The sequence below is a fragment of the Falco biarmicus genome, chromosome 3 (assembly GCF_023638135.1).
Source record: "Falco biarmicus isolate bFalBia1 chromosome 3, bFalBia1.pri, whole genome shotgun sequence".
Lineage (NCBI taxonomy): Eukaryota > Metazoa > Chordata > Aves > Falconiformes > Falconidae > Falco > Falco biarmicus.
In genome coordinates, this window is record NC_079290.1 from 77123791 (window position 1) to 77149120 (window position 25330).

At 38.8% G+C, this 25330-nt stretch overlaps 1 protein-coding gene across 3 annotated transcripts in view; it reads left to right on the forward strand.

Moving 5' to 3' along the window:
• GALNT1 (polypeptide N-acetylgalactosaminyltransferase 1) overlaps positions 1–25330 on the forward strand; it is a 93040-nt gene that overhangs the window by 12485 nt on the left and 55225 nt on the right. For 2 of the 3 annotated variants that reach the window (XM_056333154.1, XM_056333157.1), the window contains exon 2: positions 14784–14959. The gene's annotated coding sequence lies outside the window, so the exon portion shown is untranslated. The remainder of the gene's footprint in view (positions 1–14783; positions 14960–25330) is intronic. The other variant, XM_056333155.1, reaches the window with a different exon arrangement.

The following is a 25330-nucleotide window of genomic DNA, read 5'->3' on the forward strand; positions in this document are numbered from 1 at the left end:
TTGTGTTTTAACAATGTATGAAACCATTACATAAAAGGTAAACTAGGATATGTCAGGAGAAAGAGACAAGACTTCTTTAAGAGAAAAGTGATGACTGGCATCTTTGAAATAAATTGAAATCTATTTATGGCCAGGCATATTGAAGAGGAAGTGAACACAGTGGCCCAAGTGACAAACACTGTTTAAATGTTTCCAAATCAGAGTCTTGCGGTTTGGAGGAAAGGGAATTAGTTTGGCTCTTTGGTGGCAGCTGGAACTGCTACTGCTTTGGCATCATGAAACTTGTCATGGGGTCGAGCTGACACTTTCAGACACAAGAAGGAGAAAGTTTAGCCAGTCTTATTATGCAAAAAGTTGTTGAAGAATTATCTTTCTTTTCCAAAAGGGCTTTGTTTCAGATGGAGAGGAAAAAAATGATAGTTATTTATAAAAGCTTGAATGCTTAAGGAGAAATATTACTGAAAAGCCTCTAAGCTTATGAAATCAACTGTATATAGATGGGAAATTTTAAGAGACTTCTATCTTAAAACTGTGTATCTGTCTGAAAATCTTTGTATCTACTGTAAATGAAAGGTTATGGAAGAAAAGTGTTCTTTTTGAAGCTGAACAGAAAACAGTATAATAGAGTTATAAATAAACATTTTTATTTTTTTTTTTACATGGTTCTTTCAGGAGAAAGGAAAGTAAAGAGACAACTTTAATACACAAAAGGTTTGAAGGACATTTTGAAAAACTTGAAGGCACTTGCTTTGGCTGCATCTGTGTGGATCACATGTCCAGTCTTCAGGAGATGGGAGGGGTGTTTCCCTGGCCACAGCAGCACTGGCTGGGGTCCTGTTCTCCGCCTGCCGGTTGTCTGTTTTCTCATCATGTATCAAATACGGTAACATCATCCCCTGTGACAGTCCTCGTTGTAAAAGCTAATAGTGTTTTCAGGTGAATGCTTGCCCCAGCCAGGAAACAAAAATCCCTTTGGCAGGAGAGGAAATGTTGCCCTTTGAGACAGTTTGATCTCCTGCTCTGTTCACATTTCAGCCCTCTATTGCTCTTTCCCTATACAGACCACTCCCCCACCCCCTATTTGCAGACTGCTTTTAGTTATACTCTATGGGGAAAAGTCGCCAAAATATTAAATTGGCACAAATCGGGAGAAAATTGATGCTGAGGAAGAAGAAAGATAACTCAACAGTTGTCTGTTCTTTCCTAGCCTGCCAGCTCACCAGTGAGCCATGGTTTTGACTGACTGGATGGTATTCTGGAACCTTGGGACAAACCCTGGCATGTGATACCTCTTGCTGATTTGGCAATTAAGAGACATAGGGAAGCTAAAATAGTATCATGTGGGGAATGGATGTTTTGGGAGTGGAGGAATAAAGGAGAGCTTGTAAGGGGCAGCCAGCAGCAAGGTGCTGCGTTTATTGCTCTTCACTGAAATCTGTGGGAGATCAACCCACAAGTTCTACTTTCCACAAGGCAGGATAACTTGTTTTAGCAATGGCTGTTTGCAGATAGACTGTGATTTATTTGTAAGCATCCGCGTTCCAACAGATATTTTTCAGTGTGCTGCACCTCCTACTGCAGCGGGTCCTTTTAAACTGTAAGAAAGTAGCCAGCTGCTGCTACAGGGTAGGTTTTCTAGAAGAACATAGTGGTCAAAGTTAAACCGCTTTGCTTGTAGTAATGAGTAGTTGGTCATATTTCTTTTCCCTGACACAAAGTTTCAACAGTTTGGTTGTGAACTCTCGGTCTGAATTCACTGAATGTGTGTGTGTTTTTTAAATTTTTGTTTCTTTAATGGGAATAGTTTGAAAGCTGCTTATAGAAGAGATAATTAGCTTATAAAGTGGCTATTTTGGAAGTATACCTTCTCCTGAAAAAACAGAGGAGGAGAACAGACTTCAGACAAGATGAAAAGATTAATGTATTGTTTGTACATCTAAAGTATGTAAGCTGATGTAATTAGGGACAGTGATAACCTAGTTTGTTTACTCTCTGAATACCATGAGGAAAAGGAATGAAAGAAGCTCAATTCATTGTCTTCGTGCTAATATTTTCTACACAAAAATATTAAACTGGATACCTTACCACACTGGGAAAACTGAGGATTATTTCTTAACAGTGACAGCAACTTGCACAGAAGAGTGGTACGAGAAAATTGATAAAAGCAACTGTCTGCTCAGACATTCTTCAAATGCAGTTGTTGGATATTTAGTTATGACCTAGTTTCTTTGGTGGACATGTGTTCTAAGCTGTAATGGCACAGAAACTATTAGGAAGGACTTCTTACACTATAAATCATATTCTCCCACCTTCCTGAAGGAATGCTACTAAATGATATGATTTTAGGGACTTGATGTTACTAAGAAGTGAAATGTTATTGTAAGTGTGGACATATTTTTATTTAATTACCAGAATTAGCTGCTTTTTTCACATTTAATATGTAACATTATAACAACTTCCTTGGCATTAAAAAAAATTAAATCTAAAGAATTGATTGCTTCAAGCCTTGAAATTAATAAATACTAAGAAAAAGCTTAGGTTGTCTTAAGGTGTATTGTAACTATTTTTTCCATTTGATGTTAATGGTATCTGATTCATGTGTTTATGTTGATCTGCCTAATGGGGATTACTTCCCCCCGCCCCCCCGGCCCCAGTTTAGCATATTAACAAAAAAATTGCAGATTACATGTAATATAATACATTCTGTTACACTCAAATTTTCCTTCATTCTGGTAATGTTCAGGGGTCACTGACATTCTTTTCACAGCATTATAAGTAAACCACTGGGTCACAGTATTGAAATACTGTAATGTTGGCTCCTCACCTCGTAATTATTTTTATAAGTATGTAAGATGTAAATGGTCAAAAGCTACACCTCAGCTTGAAAAAAACAAAATGAAATCTCGTAATGAGACATTGCTTTGTTGAAGGCTCTTTCAAAGGAGGTACATTGCCGCAAAGTGCAAATGTTTGAGACTGAGGAAGATTGGAACTGGGTGGCATAACTGATGTTACCAAGCATCTTTTTAAGGATTAGAAGTAGTTGAGGGTGGGTCAGAATTAGATGCTTTGATAGCATATGAACAGCTTTGAAATAAAGACTCTGGTACAAGATCCTGTTGATGAGAATAAAGCTGTGATCTCAACTTTCTCTGGACTGAGTAATGTGAAGGAAGCAGCGACATTCCCCTCTTCAGCTTTTTACTTTGCTGCAGCTACAAGCAGCATTGGAGAGTCAGTGCTTTGCCTAAAGGCGTGCGGTGGTGGCTCCAAGTATAGGCAGACAGGAAACTGGGCAGCAAACACCTGTAGGAGAAGGGAACAGAGGAGCTGGCAAGAGATAATAAGGTAGGTGTCTTGTTCTAGAAGATAACAATATTCAGATGGCTAAATAGTATCTTGCCATTTCTTTTTTCAAATAGCGACACGGTTGTGTAGCAAGCTAATTAGTAAAACAGTTAGAAAATCCCTAACTGTTAAGAGAATGTAGGTGTAGTTTAGGGAGAATTTACCAGTTGGCAGGTGAAAGTTTTGACTAGTGTAGTTACCCTGTCTAGTAAGTTTTAGGTAGGAAAAAAATCAACTGGACTTCCATCCTGCCCTTCTTGACTCTGACACGAGTGAAGTTTACTCTTGATATAGAACTTAGTTTTCTTTTTGTGCTTGCTTGTGCTTTCTGGAAATGAAACATAAAAATGGGGGGAAAATGCTTTAAATTCTAAATATTTTGATATAACTCGGGTAAAAGAGGGTAAGCTATGATTAGCAGAAGAGTATCAGTGGGAACTTGGCAAGAAGTGGGAGGGGGTTTTATACCCCAGTAAAGTGTAAAGTAGACATACTGTCTGCTTTCGTTTACAGCATAGGGCACACTGTTACAGCCCTGGGGTATGTTGTATTAATTGTTGAGGAGGTAGACAGGACAGTTGATATATTTGGATAAGATGTGATGTCAGTTGAGAGAAAAATTACATGGCACTCCAAAGCAGACTGAGAAGATAGTTATATAAGAAGTTAAATTTACATGCTCTCTACAGACTTGTAGTTTTGTTTTATGTACATGTGCTGAAGATAGCACTGAGCTTTATGTCTTGTACAAACTTTTGTCATATTCATTCTGGATGAGTAAGCAGAATATTGTTGTTAGGATATGGAAGATCAGGTTGAATTTTCCATTCTGTATTTAAAGGGCTTTTGCTGAAAAGACCATATATAAGTCATCATCTGTTTATTTAGAACTTAGTTTCTGGAAGTGTGGAATGCATTTTGGTGCAAATATAAGAGTAATGTTGACAAGTTACTGGCTTGAGCATACCTGGTTTGTAGAACACTTCAGCTTGCAAAGCAAATAACTCTTCTCAGCATTTGCTATTCTTTTGAAGCTGATGAAGCACTTGAAATGCTACATATAAATTGGTTCTTATTAATTTTATATCAAAGTGATTTGAAGCTAAATGTACATGTATCATACTGTGAAAACCCAGCTTAGGTATTCTGACAAATGGATGGTCTTCTGTTCTGGTGGGAGCCTCTCAGGGAGGTAATCACAAGCCCCAAGTTTTCAGTTGCAGAGAAGGTCTTAAAAATGCTTTTACAGCTGGTACCCGTTCTCTGGTTTAGTTAGTAATGGTGAATTGGATTTTAGTTTTTCAAAAACAGTACGTTTCCCAGTATGCACAGAAAGTTAGTTGATACCTTTCACAGGAGCCAGCATTAAGAAGTGGTTTGCTAAGGGTATGACTTTGTCAAACCGTTTTGCTGAAAGCTGAATGAGTTGGCAGGCTTTGTTTTGGCCTATCATGAGGTGTGCAAAAGTGTTCAGCGCTTCCTGCTTGCTTTTCTTAATGTCACGTTAAACATTTCAAGATAAGTGGTTTAAAAGAGTTCTAGTACTTCCAAAAATTTTTCCCATCTGTATAAAGGAATAGTTCAGTGTCAATTGAACAAAAATAATATATTCATATTTCTGTTGCTTCTTATTTAACTGTATTTTTAAAAGGTGCCTTCTTTCATTTTGGTGCTTGCAGAAGTATTCTATAGTGTAGCGTACCTGCTATCAAATAAAATGTTAAAATTTTATTCTTCTGTAAGTCATGGTTCAATCTGTATCCTGACCTTCCTTTCAACACTGGAAGTACCTAGCCTACTTGTTACACTATTTTGTCGTTAATAACTTTGTTTCTAGGGACTGATTAGAAAGTTAAACATTCTGAATGTTTTTGTATTCCTGCCTAACTTTTGATGTAACCTAGGATGAGCTTCTAGATGGAAGATTCCCGTTTCATCCCTTTCTAGAATATTCAAACAAGAATTATTCCTCAACTGTCATCCAGCCAGGTGTTTTAGGGAAGCAAGTTTATATAACTGATGTATTTCCAGTTACTGAAAATGCTAAATGGCTGAATTTATATCTGAATAGCTGATGGAGATTTCCAATAGTGAAAGTTTCTCAGACCCTGAAGCGTTCTGCCAGGTGTCAGATTAATAATCCTTCTCTCATTATGTTATGATGTAATTTAGTGTTCCTGGTCCAGCTGCTAAAGTAGCCTTTAAATTGACGTGGAAAGCAGATACAGAATAACTGAAAACCAAACAATTAGAGAAAATAGAAGACATAATTGCCACATAACAGGTCTGTTGAGATTTAGTGTAACAACAATGGCAAGTCTCAAAATTGAAAAATTAGGTTGTTAACTTCGTGACTGTGCCAGTCTGCCACTGCTGCTGAAGTAAACAGTCTTTTCCTGGCCATACTTTCTCTTCCTTAGGCATGTATTGTGAAATATATTGCAAAATTTTCTGGATTGCAGTACGTTTCTGTGCTAAATTAGTTCTAACCTGTACACAAACATGGTGATGTCAGGAAGGAGTGTAGGGATAGAAGCAAATGCTTAGGGACTAGGAGATGTTATTATGCACTCCTTGAGCAGCAGTGCTGATTTTCAGTATTCTTGATTTATATTTTTAACTTTATTTTAGGCATGAGGTATATGTAAACTGCATACCAAGGTATCTTCTGAGTTCGTGCTTGTAAAAAGAATGGTACTGGAAACAGATGACTTACTCAGCAATTAGTAAACTATGTAAAACAAGGTATTTCTAGGAAGAAACCTTAAAGTTTGCAGCATGATTTGGGAAACTGTATGCTAAAATGCTGCATTGTCAAAGAATGCATTAAAACAGAAGTGCTTTTTTTAGAAAAGCTAATTCATTGGCTTATTGTCACAGCTTCCTCATCCTGGTGGTGACAGTGTTAATATCTCTCAGTATTCTGTTTCAACTGCCTGCTACTGATTTCACAGAAAGGGACAAGAAAAAAGTTAGGATCCGCATTACTAACTGAATCCATTGTTTTGGAAACTTGATAACGTAATGTTTCCTGTGTTCCTTGGTGGTAAACAAAACTTCCTGAAATAGGGACCATTATCTCACCTGCAGCCAGAAAATGTTTGGCTGCCTGTTTCTGCTCAGAAGAATGGAAGAAACTTTTTTTTGTTTAAAGTGATCTTCCTACTTTTGCAGATGAGAAATGATAGTCATTTGTCAGCTCAGCCAAATTTCAGATACTGTTGCAAGCTTTGCCTGGAGGCAGATGAAGATATCCGAAACTAGAATTTCTGTGGGAGAGTTAGTATTTGTGTATGAAGACATATGCTCAGTCAAGCAGCTTGTTGTTTTAGGGTACATATTCTCCTGTTGACACTGACAGACAGTCTTACTGAAATGCTTTATATCTGGCAGAAGGCAGCAAACCATTCCCTCTTCACTTCTATTTATTTCCCTCACCACAAAATTTCTGTTTTAAATAGTGTGTTAATATTTTCAAAGAACTGAGCCCTCAGGCCAGACTTTTTTTCCTAGACATGGTTCTACATATTACTTCTGTGTTCTAGGCTGAGGTTTTTCTAAAGGTTTACTTTTATGTGCTGTAAACTTAGTGTTCCCTGAGTTAAAAGTCCTCCTAATAAGCAGTGCATAATTTTGGACTTCGGAGTTATGATATGCTTGTTCACTTCTTAAACAGCTGTCTCTAATACTTCCATTACTTACTGGGGGACTAATGTAATGTGTGATAATATAGGGCTTCATAAAAGCCTGTAGACAAGAACACAATTTCCACATTTTCCTCTTTGATTAACAAGTGCTAATTGCATCCTGCAAGAGAATACTTCCTATTTGATTTGTGACTTTTTTTTGGTTACATTTGGTTCCTAAGTTAGTATACAAAACAGCCTTTTTTTAGCTCTGTATACAGCGATAAATTATTTGGTTTAGAGTAAGGACTCTAATATTTGTATTTCTTTCACAGTAAAGGTACAGAGCTGAATAGACAGTAGACTCTCTGTTTTGCCAGAATGCTGGAAGAAATGATTTCTTAGTGTCTAAACAGACATAATTAGATGTGTGGAGCAGTGGTTTTACTTTGGGGACTTCCTACCACTTAGCACTTTGTTTATTATATTCATGAGAAAATATCGTTGAGATGCTTTGTAAATATTGAGAAGCATTGTGTAAATTTGACATTTGCTTTTACAAATTTACCAGTTGACTTATTTCAAGTACTGCCTGTTCTGAATGGCAAGTCTTAGGATCTTGCTTAGATACCTCCCCCTCCCACTTTTCTCACTTTAAGTAATATGCTACAGTGCACACCATAATACTGTATATGTGTGTGATCTCCAAAAAATCTTAAGCCTTTGGTTAGAAGTAGAACAGTTCTGTAGTTCTCTTTCTCTACATACAGGACAGAGTTGCTGTAATTTTATTATCCCACAGTTGCCCGTTTCCACTTGCAAACTGATTTCTTGGCCCATGGAAGGATGAGGTTGTGATCTTTTAAGCACCATTAAAGCAGCATGTATGAATGTCCATAATTTTGCATTCCCCTGGTGTACCTGAGGTAATGGGAAATATTTGTGGTTATCTTGCTCTCTGTAGTTCCATTAAAAATTATCAGTGGAAATGGAGAAACTGGGTATGACGATAACTCAGTTTATCATAATTTAATATTTTATTATATATTTTATATTTATATTCAATTTATATTTACTGTATATTTTATATTTTATTATATTTATATTATCATTTTCTAAATTCTGTTCTCCTGCACTCTTTCCCTGTAAGCTTTCCTGCTGTTTGTTTTTTTTTGCAGTATATCAGAAAGAGAGGTTATAGATTATTCAGTAGAGTATTACACCTGAGAATATAGCAGGCTGCTTTCCTGAAGCTCTCTGCTCACTGTTGAAGAAAGCGTTGGTCATCATAGGGCATGCAAGTTTACCGAACATTTATGAAGGTAGCTGTGATTGATTTTAACGTAGTTATGTATTTAACTATTTTGTATTCATAATTAATTAGGATTTTTGTTTTCCTCAGCAGGTCTGGGAACTTTTTTTCTAATGAGTCAAGGGAGACTAGGAAAGCTTAAACAGAAGGCATCATCTTTCTCAGCTGAAGGGATCCTATGTTTGTTTGCCAATGTTAATGTCACGTATGCTTTTTCTAGCAAAGAACAGTACTCTGAAAATGGGAGTCAAGCCACATTCATAAGAACTAATTGAAGTAATCCACTTAGTGTACATACCCATGCACCTGTACACATGCACACATCTGTATAGGCAGCTGGGATTAATGCCAGTTGACATACTGGAGCAGGTTGATGATTCTGCCTAGTTGCTGCTGCTTGGTTTAAGGCTGTTGCTCTACTCACATTTTTTGAGGAAGATGGTTACTTGAGCTGTTACAGTAAGTGATAATTATCTGATGACTCCTGAGTTTCATGTGACTTGTGGTGAAGAGTTGTCAGTGAGGTCCAAAGTATACACTCTGTATACAGGAAGCATTTTGTCTGTTATGTCAGGGGTGTGCGCCTACTGCTGGTCCTACCTGAGCTCTGTGAGCCAGGGGAGAGAAGGCAAGACTGGAGTTGGAACTATTGCAAAATAGGAGATTTTGAGAGGGAAGTACAGCTCAGTCTTTGAGTTTTCAGTAGCTGGTTACAATAGAAAAATTACTGAAAAGCTAAATTACCCACTCTTTATAAACAAACGAAACTTGTAGTGGACACTAAATCTTATTTTTTTTCACTTCTGGGTTCCTTCGTAGTGAATGCTTTGTCAACTGAAGGAGCTGAGAGGTGTCTAATGCATTTTGCTCTGTGGCTCACATCCTCCATATGAATCCACATTGGTTGCTTTGCATACTTGTGAAACAATGAGTGTACTGTTTCCTGGTGGCTGAAGAGAAGGTGCAGAGGGTGTCTGCCAGCTCACAACAGTCAACACACAACTCTTTGTTGATAGTCCCAGTGAAGGCAAGCATGCCTGGACCATTGATGCTCCATGCTTTTACTTAAGGCTGATATATGTTAATGCTATCAAAATAAATTGGTTGTGGTGATTGCTTTCTAATGTTTTTGAATCACAATAGTTAAGAAAGACTTCTGTCATCTTTACAGACCTGTAATGCTGCTCCTGATTTACAAATAATTTGGTTTTTGTCTTTCCGGAGAGCAGTGTGAGGTTATGAAAGACAGCTTTTTTTCCCCCCAAGTAATTCCGCATAGGTACTGTTTGAATTATGACAAAGATATTTCTTATAGTCCAAGGAGACTTAATAATGATGCTGAATATGATAGTAGACGTTTTACTGTTGAGAGCAGTAGATTGTCTTGTATTTTTTTTTCTTCTGCTTTCCAGCAGTGTAATACTCTCAAGCAAAGTGAAAATGGGCTTTGCTGGATTCTTGATTTGGGGGCGTGTGTGTGTGTGTGCATTTTGCAGGTGACTTCTAAAATTAATATTTCCTTAAAAAAATCCCTGTGGGTTCAATCACTCTTGGTCTCTTTCATACATTGCTAGTGTTGGCTTGTGTTGCTTTGAGTCAGTGTCCTCAGAAGGCAGGAGGCCTGTGAGAGGAAGGTGACGCTGTGTTGTTTGCATGGCCGTACTTGCCAGAATCATGGCTTTGTTGGTGAACCTACAAGAAAAGTAAGGTCATACACTTTAGATGTCAGCTTGATCGAAATAACTGTTACCTTGACAATTTTTTATGAGTTTTGGGGAGATAGTATGGTAGCAGTGTGTACTTTACACCTGTTAAGCACATACCTGTGTTTATGGTTTGCTGATTGTATTATAAATTACACCTATGGATCTTACTTTTTTCTGACAAATTGCATGCAGGAAAAAAATCTTTGGATTGTCTCCATTAGGAAAGATTTATTTAAATTATTATTTTCCTTGCTGTCTTTCTGTATAAGATAAAGCCATGGAGACTTAAGGAATAAAACCATGGTTGTGTTGTTGTATGCTCTGGGGTTTTTTATGTATTGTTGGTCACTTCAAGACCAACAGGTAGAAGATGTGGTTTTCTTAGTGTTATAAATCTGTTTTCTCTGGAGTTTCATGGCAGGCTAATAATGTTGTCTCCTTTTCATGCTTTCCTATTCACTCCCCTACTCTTGTGTTTCTGGTCATGTGCAGGGTCATACCACTGGACTGAGCTGGTAGAAAAACAAGCTGATGAAATGGAGTTTGCTACATACCTTATGGCAACTGGATGATTTTGTGTGGGGTGGGTGGTATGTCACTGAATAAAGAGAAATTGACTGTACAGACTGGGAAGGTAATGCATGACTGAAAAATCATAGTTAATCCAATATTATATTTGGGAAGAGGTGAAAGTGGTAAGTGGAATGGAGTGACAATTGGAAATAGATATTTTATTGTGCATAGATAACTCTGCATGATCGTTGCTGTTATTAACATTAAATGTGTTAGAAGGAAGTTCTCTGAATAATGTGAGTGCAAATATTCAGACTGTTCAGCATAGACACTTAATATGAGACAATTATATTTGTACTCAATGTTGTGACTTTGAATCTGGTCAGCATATCAGAGTGGCTAGCTAAAATTTGCTTTGGTTTAAATAAAAACCTCAAGAGTATTCAATTCCCCTTAAAGTTCAGTTTTCAAAAAAATCCCTTTCTTTGTTTTATGTGTCACTTAAAAAAGCTGAGGCACCTACTGGTGCTTGTGATGACAGAATGGTGGTAATGGGGTATAAAACAGGACAGTGAAAATTATTGGCAAGGGAGATCTCTACCTAGAATATCTTCATCTAACCTTCATCCTGTGAAATACTTGGGAGTTGATATAAGAACTTATTAACAGAAGCTGCTTGGATTCCAAATTCCAAAATCCCAGCTCCAATAATTCCCTTTGAAGTCTGTAGGCTATTTTGTATGCACAGTTTAAAAGCAGTAGTAGTCTTCAGTTTAGACTGCATAGCAGTGTAATGCTGTATGGAGCATTGAAAGCCAATGGCTACTGGTAACCTTAATCTACGTACTCATAAGTGCTATTGCAGCAGATGCTTTCTTGTTTTTGTTCACCTACATATCCTGTTGTTGGTGTTCTTGTCTCCAAACCCACTTGCCTGCCCACATCAGGTTGGGTGTGTGTTGGTTATTAGTTTTTTCTGGGTTACTTTGGATTTACATGAAGAAAATGAAAGGGCACACTGCATCTTCTTTACCTTGGTTTCTTTTGCCTGTTTCTAGCTAAAATGACTTTTGTTTTGAGTCAGAACCATGAGAAAATCACCAGTGAGTTCTGCACACATACTGTGCCTTGATTTTTGTTCTTGACAGGATATAATGGAAAATCCAGTTAGAGTAGAATACTGAAGAGATGTAGTTACAGGTAAGATAGTCCTCTCTGAACATGCTGTTTAGGGAAGCAAATTTGAAAGCCTTCTGTGAAGATCAGAAATGCATTATCAAGCCAGTCTAACATCCTCTAAAACAGGAAGCTTATGGACTGGGGAAAGCCACATGTGATACTCTTACAGACCAAGCAAAGGCAACGTGGCCTAGATTAATAAAAAAAAAAAAAAGAGGCTGTTTTAGCATGCGTGTAAAATCATTAGGTTAACAGTAGCCAGAGTTTTGTTTTTCAGTAGTTCACTTTCAGCAAGGGGAAAGCATATTGTATGGGATTTTGTGTAGTTGTTTCAGACTATTGTTCCTGATCATGAATTGGGCAATGGAATAGCATATGATTGTGAGACCTGAAGACAAGATATGTTTGGGAATAAATGCAGATACACGAAGTTGGGCTGGCAATTCACTGAATCACAGAATGGTCAGAGTTGGAAGGGGCCTCTGGAAATCATTTAGCAGAGTCCAACCCCCTGCTAAAGCAGGTTCTCCTAGAGTAATTCATTCAGAAGAATCTTGAATGTTGGGAAAATGGCCTGAAAGAATAGGATGCATTTTAGAAGAATAAGTGAAATGGTTTATATGTGGGTCAAAATAGCACAAAAATAAAAGGTGAACAACTGTTTAAGTTGTTCCTGCCACCCTGTTCCCCACCCTGACCGCAAGCCATGAGTTACAAAATGAGAGTTAACAAAGTGGCGTTCTTTAGAAAGAATAGGTGTGTTATATATTGGCATGAATAAATGGTGGTATAATCTAGAGAACATGTGGAGTTGAACCTTGCTCTGTTCTGTATTGTAAGGTTAAAGTACTGTATCAGTTTTTGTTATTGTACTTCAAGAAAGATGTAGGCACAGTTAATTTGCCTCAGGAGGGTGATGGTAATGACTGGTGATTTAGGAAAGATGGTATGTGCAGAAAGAATGACCGAATTGACATTTTTGTAACCCAAAGAAAAATCAAGGGAAATTACATGCTTGTAAGTGTGTGGAAGTTCACTATGAAGAAGCGAACATCTGCCCTTGGTAGATGTGCTTTGCTTACTAATGGCAACGTGGACCATTCTCTGTGTGTCCTGCTTTTATTGTTCGCTTTTTGTTTGTGGGTTTTATAGGAGCTATTTCTGTCCAGTGTCTGGAGCACACTGAACAAAGAGCCTGTCGTCTTAGGATCCTTTGAAGAAATACTTAAATTAGCAAAATCACTAGAATATGGATCTTCATCGAACTGGACAGATGTATAGATAGATACTTCAGTTACAACTCTTGAGCAAGTAGAATAAAACTTAATCCCAGATTTGGCAGCTGCTTAGCCAGTAATGGACTAATTTCCCCATCTGTAAAAATGGATTGTGTTCTCCATCTCTGTAAGGCACTTGAGTTTTACTGAAGAAAAGTGATATAAAAAAAAGTTAATTTAACATAAGCATCGCTGATTTTTTTTTCTGTATTGTATGTGACAGTACAATGTGTAGAGCCTTGTCAGATATGTCACAGAAGTCTGTGTGTTTCACTTTCTTGAAGCCTGTGACTAATTTGCTTTGATAAAGGCGGTTGGATCTCTTCAGAATTGTCATGATCTCTTAATATTTAACACGTTCAGAAAGGTAACAGTCATGTGATTTGTCAGGTGTCCTGCTGGGTGTGGCTTGGATCATCCTATGAACCCGTATTTTTCTGGCCCTTTGAAACTTCCTTATTTTTTTCAGATTTGATAAAAATTGATGTTATTTCTGGGAGATTCTTAGCCACTCTTTTAAAATTCAGACTGTAAGCCACTTCTGTGGATATAAAACTGCTTACTATTCCTATTCTATCAGTATGTTTTATCAGTATTTTGGTAATCTATCCTCAAATGGAGAACAAAATTAGGACTTGAGACATTTTCCCTTTCTACTTTGATACCCAAAAAAATGGGAAACTGCCAAGTATTATACTTGCTGCACCTGCCTCGGTACTGGGGGTCATAATTTGTTTCAGAATAAGCAGTTGACAAACATGTTTTCAATCACTGCCAGTCTTAGCTTTCCTTACCATGTATTTCCTCCATACTGTCATGTTATCATAGTGTCAGCATCTTAATTTTTTTTCCTCCCTAGTACATAATTCTTCATCTGGACAGGCAATGCATAAAGCCAACAGTTTAAACAGAACAGTAAACTTAAATAACTTAGTAGGCTCATATACAATATGGCAAATACAACACACAAGGTCATGATGTATGGCAAATATTCCTTAGGTGTAGGCAGGTTACAAGCATTTAACATTGAAAAAAAATCTGCTTTCTTCTTTGTTAAGATATTTTGTTTACTTTTCAGCTGCTTAGAATTTCCTTCAGATAGTGCTGTATCAACTGGGTAAAGGAAAAGATTTGAAAGAGTTCATTCACTATTGCTAAAATTTTAACAAAGCCTTGGAAAGGCTCAGCCATCATTTTTCAGGTGTCACTTTTAGAAGTGAAAAAACATTGCTTCTTAAGCATCAGGTCAGTGTTAGATTAGTAACACCTGTTTTTTTTACAAAAGCTGTCGTTATAAATGCTAATGTTTAACTTGTGGGCGAGAGATGAAAGAATGTGAAAAACCCTTACATCTATAAACTAAATATGTATGGAAAAATTTAGTCCAAAAGAATGATCATCTGGGGAGCTGCTCATGTGAATGTGTGCTGTTGAGGAGGCTGTTTTCTAGCCTTATCAAGAACAATTCATAGTTTGTTGTGCTAAGTGTTTATGATTGGATAGAGGGCGACATATATAGAACTCAAAAATAGAGAACTGCTTATTTGGGAGGACAGGCAGTCCTCCCACTTAAATCATATCATCTGAAAGGCTAAAAAATTTTGATGACTTGTTCCACCTCTCCACTCTACCCTGCATATGTTGTTTTCCTCACAGGCTCAGTTCACTGCCTCTTTTTAGAAGCAGTCTTTTGGCTCCTTCTCCCTTGCACAGGATTTTGGATTTTGAAGTCTTAAATGCTGGGAAACTTCCCTTCCCCTTCCACCTCAAGCTATGCCAGAATTGAATCTGGAACTTATCTGAATTTCTGTTTTTCTTCTAGGACAGCCTTAAAACCTTGTGGATGGAAGAAATCTTCTGCTTCTACATTCATGTCAGAATGACCTAGGCGAGTCTGTTGCTCTATGGTCCCTACCCACAGGTGCCCTACAGCAATGTATCGGGATTTTGCCACCAGTGTTAGTGGACCATCCAGATGGCTGTGAACCTGCAGAGGAGGTTAGTACAAAATTTGATCTAGGAATTTTTGATGCTTTGGTCAGGTCTGTCTGCTTTGGATGTATCTTAGAGCAAAGGGAGACTGCATGTATGCTACTACTTTGTCGTTGCGTTGTATAGGGTTTGCATAGCACAGTTTTGGTATGGGGGGAGATGCAGGGGTGGCTTCTGTGGGAAGCTGCTAGAGGCTTCGCCGATGTCTGATAGAGGCAATGCCAGCCGGCTCCAAGACCAGACCCACTGCTAGCCAAGGCTGAGCCCATCAGCAATGGTGGTAGCACCTCTGTGATAATGTATTTAAGAAGGGGGGAAAAAATCCAGCAGCTGAAGAGATGCTTGAGAATGAAAGAAACAACTCTGCAGACCTGAAGGTCAGTGAAGGAGGGGGAGGAGGTGCTCCAGGCACTGGAGCAGAGATTTCCCTGCAGCCCATGGTGAAGGCCATGGTGAGGCAGGCTGTCCACCTCAGCCCATGGAGGTCCCTGGTAGAGCAGATATCCACCTGCAGCCAGTGGACAGCCCCATGCCAGGTGTGACCCCCTGGAAAGGCTGCACTGGAGCAGGCTCCTGGCAGGACCCGTGGAGAGAGGAGCCCAGGCTGGAGCAGGTTTGCTGCCAGGACTTGTGACTCTGGGGGTACCCACACTGGAGCAGTGTGTGAAGAAGTGCAGCCTGTGGGAAGGACTCACACTGGAGAAATTTGTGGAGGACTGTCTCCCATGGGGGGGACCCCAGGCTGGAGCAGCGGCAGAGTGTGAGGAGCCTCCCCCTGAGGGGGAAGGAGCCCCAGAGACAACGTGTGATGAACTGACCACAGCCCCATTCCCTGTTCCTCTGCGCCACTATGGGGGAGGAGGCAGAGAAAATTGGGAGTGAAATTAAGCCAGGAAGAAGGGAGGGGTGATGGGAAGGTGTTTTTAAGATTTGGTTTTTATTTCTCATTACCCTACTCTGGTTTGGTAAATTAAACTAATTTCCCTGAGTTTGGTCTGTTTTCCCCATGACAGTAATTGGTGAATAATCTCCCTGTCCTTGTCTTGACCCATGAGCTCTTCATTATATTTTCTCTCTGCTGTCCAGCTGAGAAGGGGATTGATAGGGTGGCTTGGTGGGCATCTGGTGTCCAGCCAGGGTCAATCCACCAAATGCATGTTCCATATTTTTGTGTTCCTTTAGGGTCCTGGTGAGCTAGTGCAGTTGTCTACAGCTATTAAACAGGTGTCCATAAGAATGCCTTTAGATACTAGCACAGGCCTAACTTAATCTGGTACTGTGGTTGTCTCTGGGTATTAGAAAGTACAATACCCAAGTGGGTAAAGCACCCCATTTTTAGTTTTCCTAAATGTACTTTTACTTTCTCAGTATGAGAATCACCTTGAGAAGAGTGACCTAGGGCAATGAACTGGAATGCAGATCAATAATTTTCTATCCATTTGAAATAAGAAAGTCTGGGGTTTTTTTCTGTGTTTCTACAGTAAACACAGTTCCCTTAAAGCATCCTTGTCATACGAGCCAAGGCCACTGTGTCACTGGCTGTCCAGTGACATGTTTAACAGCTAAGCTCTTGTCAAGCCTTCTCTCTGTGTGCATCTCCCATGTACTACTGTTTGGGGTTTTTTTAGCTTGATTGAAACAAGTTGGAGAACCAAATTTAATGGGACAAACTGGCAAAGATGTGGTACAACAAATTATGTTTCCTTTGGCAAAAAAGGTTAACCAGTTCAATGTATTTAGTGTGTTAAATGTTGTCTTCTGGTTGATATCTTTGGTATTGACATTTTGTGCTTATTTTTCACCTTTATTTTTTTATTTCCTGCAAACCTGTTAGCACATTTCATAAGATTAATTTTCGCAGACTGAGTTCTGAAGAACTCATTGGGACTAACTTTGAAGTTCAGGTTCAGTGGGGTAAAAAGGAAAAAGCCTGTTTCAGGTCTAAGTGGATCCTTTTCCAGTTGACTTCAAAAGATCTTAATCTGGCATGTACTCTTACATTTAGTGCTTAAAAAGTATAGCTTGAACAAGCATAATTTCAGGGGAGAAGGAAAAATATATCCAAAATTATTACCTAATGCTGTTAAACATTAGTAGAGGCTACTCAGAATAAAAAATAATTAGGGTAATTTTTTTTTCAATTTATTTCTGGATTTAAGGCTTTTGGTCTTTCGAGCTATAGCTCCACTGATATTTCTTCTGCTGTAGCCCAACCACCTCTTGGTTTTTGACTTTAACGGTGAATTTAATAAGGTTATGGATTTGAGTGGAAATAACTGCTGTTGGGGGAGGGTTACCTGGTTGGTCTGTATTGTTTGGTCTGGGTTTGCACTGGGAGGCTGATGTGGCTGAAAAAGCACTATTGTTTTTGGTTATTTTTCAGTTGTATTATTTCCTGGTTGAGTTTCTTCATTGCTGTGTAAATTTTTACTGGCAAAGCAGGAGGCTGGCATATTGGAATAAGAGAGAAGATAGAGTAGCAACTACTTACGCAGTAGCGTGTTGGTGAATCTTTAGCTATGGTCTAACCATATGGTATGGCTTCTTAGGCATGTCTACTTTCTCGTGTTGTAAAGACTAGTATTTTCAGAGAAGTTGCAAATCGTTTGGAAAGGTTACTGAAAAGTAATTTAGAATGTATTTGAGCACAGAATTTTAAAAAAGACTTTTTAAATTTAATCAGGTACTTTTAAAAGTGATTGTATTACTCAAATGCTGCAGTCTCCAATTAATGTATAGCTGAATTTGCAAAACAGTTCCATCTTATTCCCTTTTTTAATGTTTTCTGACAGATTAACCTTTTTTACAGTGACCTGTTTCTCTCTTGGCTTCTAGTCAGATATGAATTTTGAATTGTAAAAAAGCTTAGAGTTGCTACCAGCTTTATACCTTCAAAAAATGATGTGTCAAATTATATATTAAGTGTTTTTTTACAAAGTGCCTGACAACTTCTGGAAAAAATTGGCAAAGTAGGAAGCACCTAAGTATCTGAAGAAACTTAAGTAATGTACTGAAGTCTAATACATCTCTGCCATACCTAATGTTCTGCTGATTTCTTTGTCTATGCAACTATGCAGAAAATTCTTAGCATCAGTCTTACAGGTAACTGGGGGGGAAATGTGAACTCTTTCAGGAAATAAACTTTCTACCTTAAATTTCATATCAGACTTCAGATTTCTCTGTACTACTGCACAGTGCAAGAAATAACAAATTCTAAGTTGTTGGTGGTTTTTTTTCCCTTTACTGATGCAATGCCTATGTCTTGATATGGCTATTTTATTTAAATTTGCCAAACCTTTTTCATATTAGTATGAAAACTTAGAAGTTAAGCTAGATGGAAAACATTTTATTGGAGTCACTAGCTGTAAGAGTATAGTCTTGACATTTAACGTGTGAGCGAATCTGCCATTTTTCCTCTAGAGTATTAAGAAATAAAATCCAGCAACATTTGGAAGTATTTATTACAGAATGCTGAAAATATAGCATTTTTCTTGTCAAAATGACTTTGTTTAAATACTTTCTGTGATCTAAGTGAAAACTAATTTTTTCTGTTTACTGATTTGTGTTTTTCTAGCATTTTCTTTCACAAATGAACTCAAAACATGGTAGGTTTGCTTGTTTAAAAGGAGTACAGATTTTTGAAGCTGTTAGAGAATAGCAATCCTGATTTGCTATAGGACTCAACTTACTGTTTCCATACTATGGCTTTTTGACCAACTGTGAACTTGAATATCAATTGGTTTATGTTTCAATGAAGTTGAAAGCTCTAAAGAGTGCTCAGTGGTTCTGTTTTAACCTTTTGGAAATCCAAATTTTGCATCCAGTCCTGCATAAATGCTGTGAATACAGTGACTTGATAGGGCAACCCAAGTGCTTCTTTAAATTTACATCTGCCTGTTTGATGTAGACCTTTTTCTTTCTTGTTATGCCTTCTCTTATTTAATAGTGGTATACTTTTTATAAAGGTTGGTCCAGAGTGCAGAATAAAGTTCATTCTGTAAAACTATAAACCCAAGACATTCTTTGTCATACTTGGCTGGACCTAAATGCAACATACTCTTGGTCTCAGTGATCATACTTTACATTTTGAAGTTTCAGCAAACCAAGTTTAACTAGTGGATTTTATTTTATTTTTTCTAAATTGTTTGGAAGTACAACTTTAGTGAATATGAAGAGGCTTAAAATATTTATTGTAGTATTGGAGATGAGTCTAAGGAAAGTCTTCAATGTAGCCAGCGTTTAGTCTGTCTAGAAATAGTGGCAAATGAAGTCTTGGTTTGTAAGTATTTTTTTACAACGCTATCTAACATGTCTGGTTGGGGGCAGAGGAGAGAGGACAAAGTTGTTCACAATGAAATTAATAGACTGGATTTCTTGTCTTTTTTAGTCTTTGGTGGTTTTCTTTTTTTTTTCCTGTATAGTCTCAGTAGTCTTCAATTAAAAGTGATTTTATTCTGCTGAACAGCCAGATAGTGTCTTTTTTGTTTGTTTGCCATCAAACTTTTGCCAGTCTTTCATGACTATTCAGTTGGGCTTTTTGATTTGTCTGCCAATCTAGCTTTTTCATGTATTCATATTTGTAGGGACTGCTAATGTAAAATCAGTTTCATTTATTTCCATTAGGACTGGCATGGGACCTGGGTGGATCAAACAGAGTTCTCTCCCTTCCACTTAATGGAATATGGAAACTCTGCCTGCACATAACTTGTAATGAGCTAGACATGTCCATGGTTAATTACAATTTCCATGCTTAGGTCCATTGTTTATCATTTTCTACTTTTACAGTTACAGAAGGACATTAGGTGGATAGGTGAATACTGTGTGCTTCAGGTTTTTTGAATCATATGGGCAGTTGCATATTTCTTAGACAGGTGAGGTCTTGTCTTCTCCTCCTTATTCCTCCTTTCGTTATATAATCTTGATTCCAGCAGCAACAGAAGATCACTTTTTCACCCTGCCTCTGCTTCACCTGTTATCTTAATTTTTGTTTGTGTGATAGCAGCCTAGGAGATGTAGGTGTAAGAGCAATGGGGGAAGGAAAGTGCATCTGCTTGCATGGAACAGAATTGGTCAGAGCTGCTGCCTGCTGGAAAGTTAAGGATAGTTTGCTTGCTGAATATCAAAGGGGAAAATGCAGTGAAGAGGAAAAGGAGAGTAGATTTCTGTTGTGAGACTGTCCCAAAACGTGAAACCAGTCTTTGAACAGTTCAAAATGAACAGTACTCATAATTGTGTAAATTCTCTTATACTGTCAGGCATCACAGGTGCTTCAGCATATAAACCTCTACAGCTCACCTGAAGTCTGAATTGTGGAGTTTAAGCTCTGGTCGTTTGGAAATACCAGTACCAGATCTAAAGACCAAGATGCTGTGGGGACAAAGTACCTAGGACCCTAGTCCTGAAGAAGAGCTGTTGCTGTACTGGGCTGTTTGCAAACTATTATAGCAACTTCTCCCTTTCAGTTTCTTCTTTTCTTGTGTAATCTTGCAATTGATCCCAAGTTCTAAAGGATTTCCAGAACTCTGTTTTATTATTCTGCCTATTTAGCATTTTATCTGACAGTTCTTTTCTTGTTTACCTATTCAAACTAGAACCCAAAATACAAACATTGCCTACTTTAGAAATAGACTTTACATGGACAAATATATAGGTCCTTGAAGAAAATCTCATCGTTGTTCTTTTTATACTGTGTGTACATTTGCATGGATTGACGATAGAAATAAAAAATTTAGAAGCATGGTATTTCTCAAGCTTGTGTTGTCAGAGATCTCTGGGAAGACAGAATTAAGAAAAACTAAATCTAAAGCAAGTGAGTATAGGAGGGAAAGTGAAGGATGGATGTGAAGAATCTTATCCTTAGTGCAATACTGTGCATGTTAATTAAGTACAAAACAGTTGCTGGCAGCAGAAGTTACCTGCTGAGCAGACAGCTTTATGATGTGAAAACAGACTTCATGTGTGAATGTATGCTTCAGAGCTATGTGGCATGTCTGTATAAATACAGCCATTTTCTTTTGATGTAGACTTTAATTTGCATAGGGAGATAGCAAAGGGGCACAAATTTTGGACAATGCCGTTTTTTCTTTTTTTCTCCATATCTGATCCAGCTTTTCATAGAATCATTTAGGTTGTAAAAGATCCGCCGGGCCCGCGCCGGCCGGCCGCAAGCTCGCCGGGTTGAATCCTCCGGGCGGACTGCGCGGGCCCCACCCGTTTACCTCTTAACGGTTTCACGCCCTCTTGAACTCTCTCTTCAAAGTTCTTTTCAACTTTCCCTTACGGTACTTGTTGGCTATCGGTCTCGTGCCCGTATTTAGCCTTAGATGGAGTTTACCACCCGCTTTGGGCTGCATTCCCAAGCAACCCGACTCCGAGAAGCCCCGGGCCCGGGGGGGGACAGTTCAAGTCCAACTGTTAACCCAGGATTGCCCAGTCCATCACTAAAACATACCCCTAAGCACTGCTTCTACGCGTTTTGTAAATACCTCCAAGGGGGGATGGTAATTCTACCTCCCTGGGCAGCCTGTTCCAGTGCTGATCACCCTTTCAGTGAAGACATTTTTCCTAATATCCAATATAAACCTCCCCTTTTGTAATTTCAGGCTGTTTCCTCTTGTTCTGTTGCTTGTTACATGGGAGAAGAGACTAACACCCAGCTGCCTGTAGCCTCCTTTCAGGTAGTTGTAGAGAGTCTTCCCTCCATGCTAAACAATGCCAGTTCCCTCAGCTGCTTCTCATAAGACTTGTTCTCTACACCCTTCACCAGCCTTGTTGCCCATCTCTGGACAAGCTCCAGCCCGTCTACATCCCGTTTGGAGTGAGGGCCCCAAACTGAACACAGTATTGTAGGTGCGACGTCCACAGTGCTGAGTACAGGGGGGCGATCACTGCCCTGGTCCTGCTGGCCACACTGCTTCTGATACAAGCCAGGGTGCTGTTGGCTGCCTTGGCCCCCTGGGCACACTGCTGGCTCATGTTCAGCCAGCCATCAGCCAGCACCCCCAGGTCCTTTCCCACCAGGCACTTTCCAGCCGCTCTTCCCCAGGCCTGTAGCGCTGCGTGGGGTGGTTGTGCCCCAGGTGCAGGACCCGGCACTTCTCCTGGTGGAACCTCATACAATTGGCCTTGGCCCATCAGTCCAGCCTGTCCAGATCCCTCCGCAGAACCTTCCTGCCCTCCAGCAGATCAACACTCCTGCCCAGCTTGGCGTCATCTGCAATTTACTGAGGTTTCGCTCTATTCCCTCATCCAGATTGTCGCTGAAGGTATTAATCAGGACTGGCCCCAGCACTGAGCCCCGGGGAACGCCACTGGTGGCCTGCTGCCAGCTGAATGTAGCTCCATTCACCACCGGTCTTTGGGCTTGGCTGTCCAGCCAGTTTTTAACCCAGTGTAGAGTACACCCATTCAAGGCATGAGCAGCCAGTTTCTCCAGGAGAATGGTGTGGGAGGTGGTGTCAGAGGCTTTACTAATGTCCAGGTAGACAACATCCACAGCCTTTCCTTCATCTACAAGGCAGGTCACCTTGTCATAGAAGGAGATTGGATTTGGCAAGCAGGACCTGCCTTTCATAACCCCATGCTGGCTGGGCCTGATCCCCTGGCTGTCCTGCACGTACTGTGTGGTGGTGCTCAGGATGACCATTTCCGTAACCTTCCCTGGCACCGAGGTCAGTCTGACAGGCCTGTAGTTCCCTGGATCCTCCTTCCTGCCTTTCTTGTAGATAGATGTCACATTGGCTGACCCCCAGTCTTCTGGGACCTCTCCAGTGTGCCAGAGCTGTTGATAAATGATGTAGAGTGGCTTGGTGAGCTGCTCCACCAGCTCCCTCAGTACCCTCAGGTGGATCCCATCTGGCCCCATAGACTGGTGCATGTCTGAGTGGAGCAGCAGGTCACTGACCTTTTCCTCCTGGACTGTGGGGCTTCATTCTGCTCCTCATCCCTGTCTTCCAGCTCAAGATGGGGGGAAAGAGAAAAAGGAACAGAAGCATATATTCAAGTTGTTTTCTTTCTTGGGGCTTACTAGTTTTTTTGGATCGAGATCTGATATTTTCTCTGTATTTCAAAAAGTATTTAGGCCTGAAAACCTGATGAGCTACTTTAGGGTTAGTATTTTGGTATTTCCCTAAATGTGGAGGGGGTGGTGGTGGTATATCTTTAGTATTTTTTTCTTAAACTATCTTTAGTGTCACTGTTGGAAGTAAAGCTTATTACCAAAACTTTTGAATCCTTCACCATTCTTCATTTTATTTGAGAGAATATAACCCACCATGGGTTAAATGTTTGTCACCCTTATTTTGTCAAATTACATTTCCTAATTCTTTAAATTTTCACATTTAGTCACATGCTTTGTCCTATTAAACATTTTTTAACTTGACATCTGCCAGTGTTTGATTTTTCAGCATGTTCTGCAGTTACTCTGGGCAGAATTCTGCCAGCTTCTCTAGGATAAACACCCCGTGGTCCCAGCATGTAGTATCCTTTTTTTGTTTACTTGTGGTGTTTTCAAAGCTTTTTTTTCTAGAATACTTACTATTTTCTTGAATATTTTCTACATATTTTGGAGGGAGAGAAAAAATGTTCTTTGAATGCATTTGCTGTTTCTTCAAGTTCCCCTTCTGGATTTTTAATCTATGATAGGAAGTTTTCAGAATTTGAAGTTTCTGCAGTTACACACGTAAGGATGGTTTAATCAGTTCACTGCAATTTACCCTATGTTTCCAGGAATCTCCTTTATAGTATTTTCTAATTAGCTGACTCTGCTTTTCTTTAATTCAAATTTTTGCCCATTAGTGGTTCATCCGTAATGATGAGTATTTGCCTATGTAATTTTCTGCTGTCTTTAAAATTGTTTGAAGAATTAATGAACAATTTTATTCCACTCTAGATATGTATCAAAGCCAAAAGCTGAAGAATAATCAGAAGCTTTATGGAAGTTTGATATTTTAGAATATTTGAGACATAGCTTGCAAGATTTAACAATTTTTGTAATGTATGAGGAACGTTTCAAGGATGCCTTGTAGAAGATTTATTCACTTGATTGTTCATAGTCTGCTTAGGTCTTTGTCTATGAAAAATGTGTAACTAGCTTGGCAACAGTGAATTCTTCTGACCTTTAAGCAGTGAAGGATTTCTTCTTGAAATTTGTGATTCTTTAATACAGACACGTGAGTTGCTAGTTTTCATCTCTTCTAGCAATAGTAGAATAAATGCCAACCCCCTTTGTGTTCATCAGTGTTTTCAAGAAGAACCTGCTTATTTTCTCAAAATATTTCAAAGCAAATACTACAAAATTTGAAAATTCTACTGATATTTGACACATCTGTATTAAAAGTGATCTATTAATAAGATTAGTGTTCTTTTTAGTTCAGTCAGCTGGTAAAAACTGAGTTTGCAGTTTGACATTTTAATGTGGAACTTCTAATAAAATTTGGAAGTAAATTTGATTTTCTGAACTAAGCAGAAACATTATAAAGGAAGATGGAGAATATGAGCATTGAGAATGGGAAAAGCTTGCTGTATTTTTACTTCCACGTAGTCTAATCTAGTGCTTGTTATTTGTTAAAGAAGATTGTTCGCAATAGTAAATCTTAATTTTTTCCAGTAAGAATTTTAACTCTAAAAGAAGTTGTGTCAGCTAGCCTATTCTACTTATAGCTCATCTTGCACCTGTGAGATGATTTTAAATAGTTCTTGAATTGTGTGATTTCTTGATTATTAGAAATTCTTGACTGCTGCATGCATTTGATCTTAGTGAATCTATGCCTTGTAAGGCCAAGTGATGCTTCTTTTGGCTGGAAGCCTTCAGGCTGTGTTACATCATGTCACAAACTTGAATATCTAAAATACGTGGAGGTGTTTACAGGTTTTTGTTGCAGACAGCAAATAGTATACTAATAGCCTGATCTCTACTACTGTGACACTATCCCATTGTAATATAAATTTTGGGTAGTTCAGCTTTTTATTTCTTAAAAAGAGCCTTGGAACCACCATTTAGTTCTAATAAGGAAACTAAAATTAGTTTTAAAAAATCTGTTTCTTCTGAGTAATAATGAACTTGCAAGGTCTGTAGCTCACATGACAGAATTGTTTTTCTTGAGGAAATTGAGGTCTTCACCTAGAACACCTGTACTGATGTGACCTGTATTTTCCTCTTCCAGCCCTGTAGTGTTGGGGTTGGAAGTCCAACTAGCACAGCTCATCAGGGATTTATTAAATGTTGGAGTCACTTTACAGCTCTGGGATGCTGATTGGCAGGAGTGTTGCTTGTACTGAAAAAGCTAAGTGCTGGGTCACCAACTGTGACTCTTCCAAAAAGAAAAAACAAAGAAAATCCTACCTCAACCTATTAGGCAAAGGGTAGTAGAAAGCTTG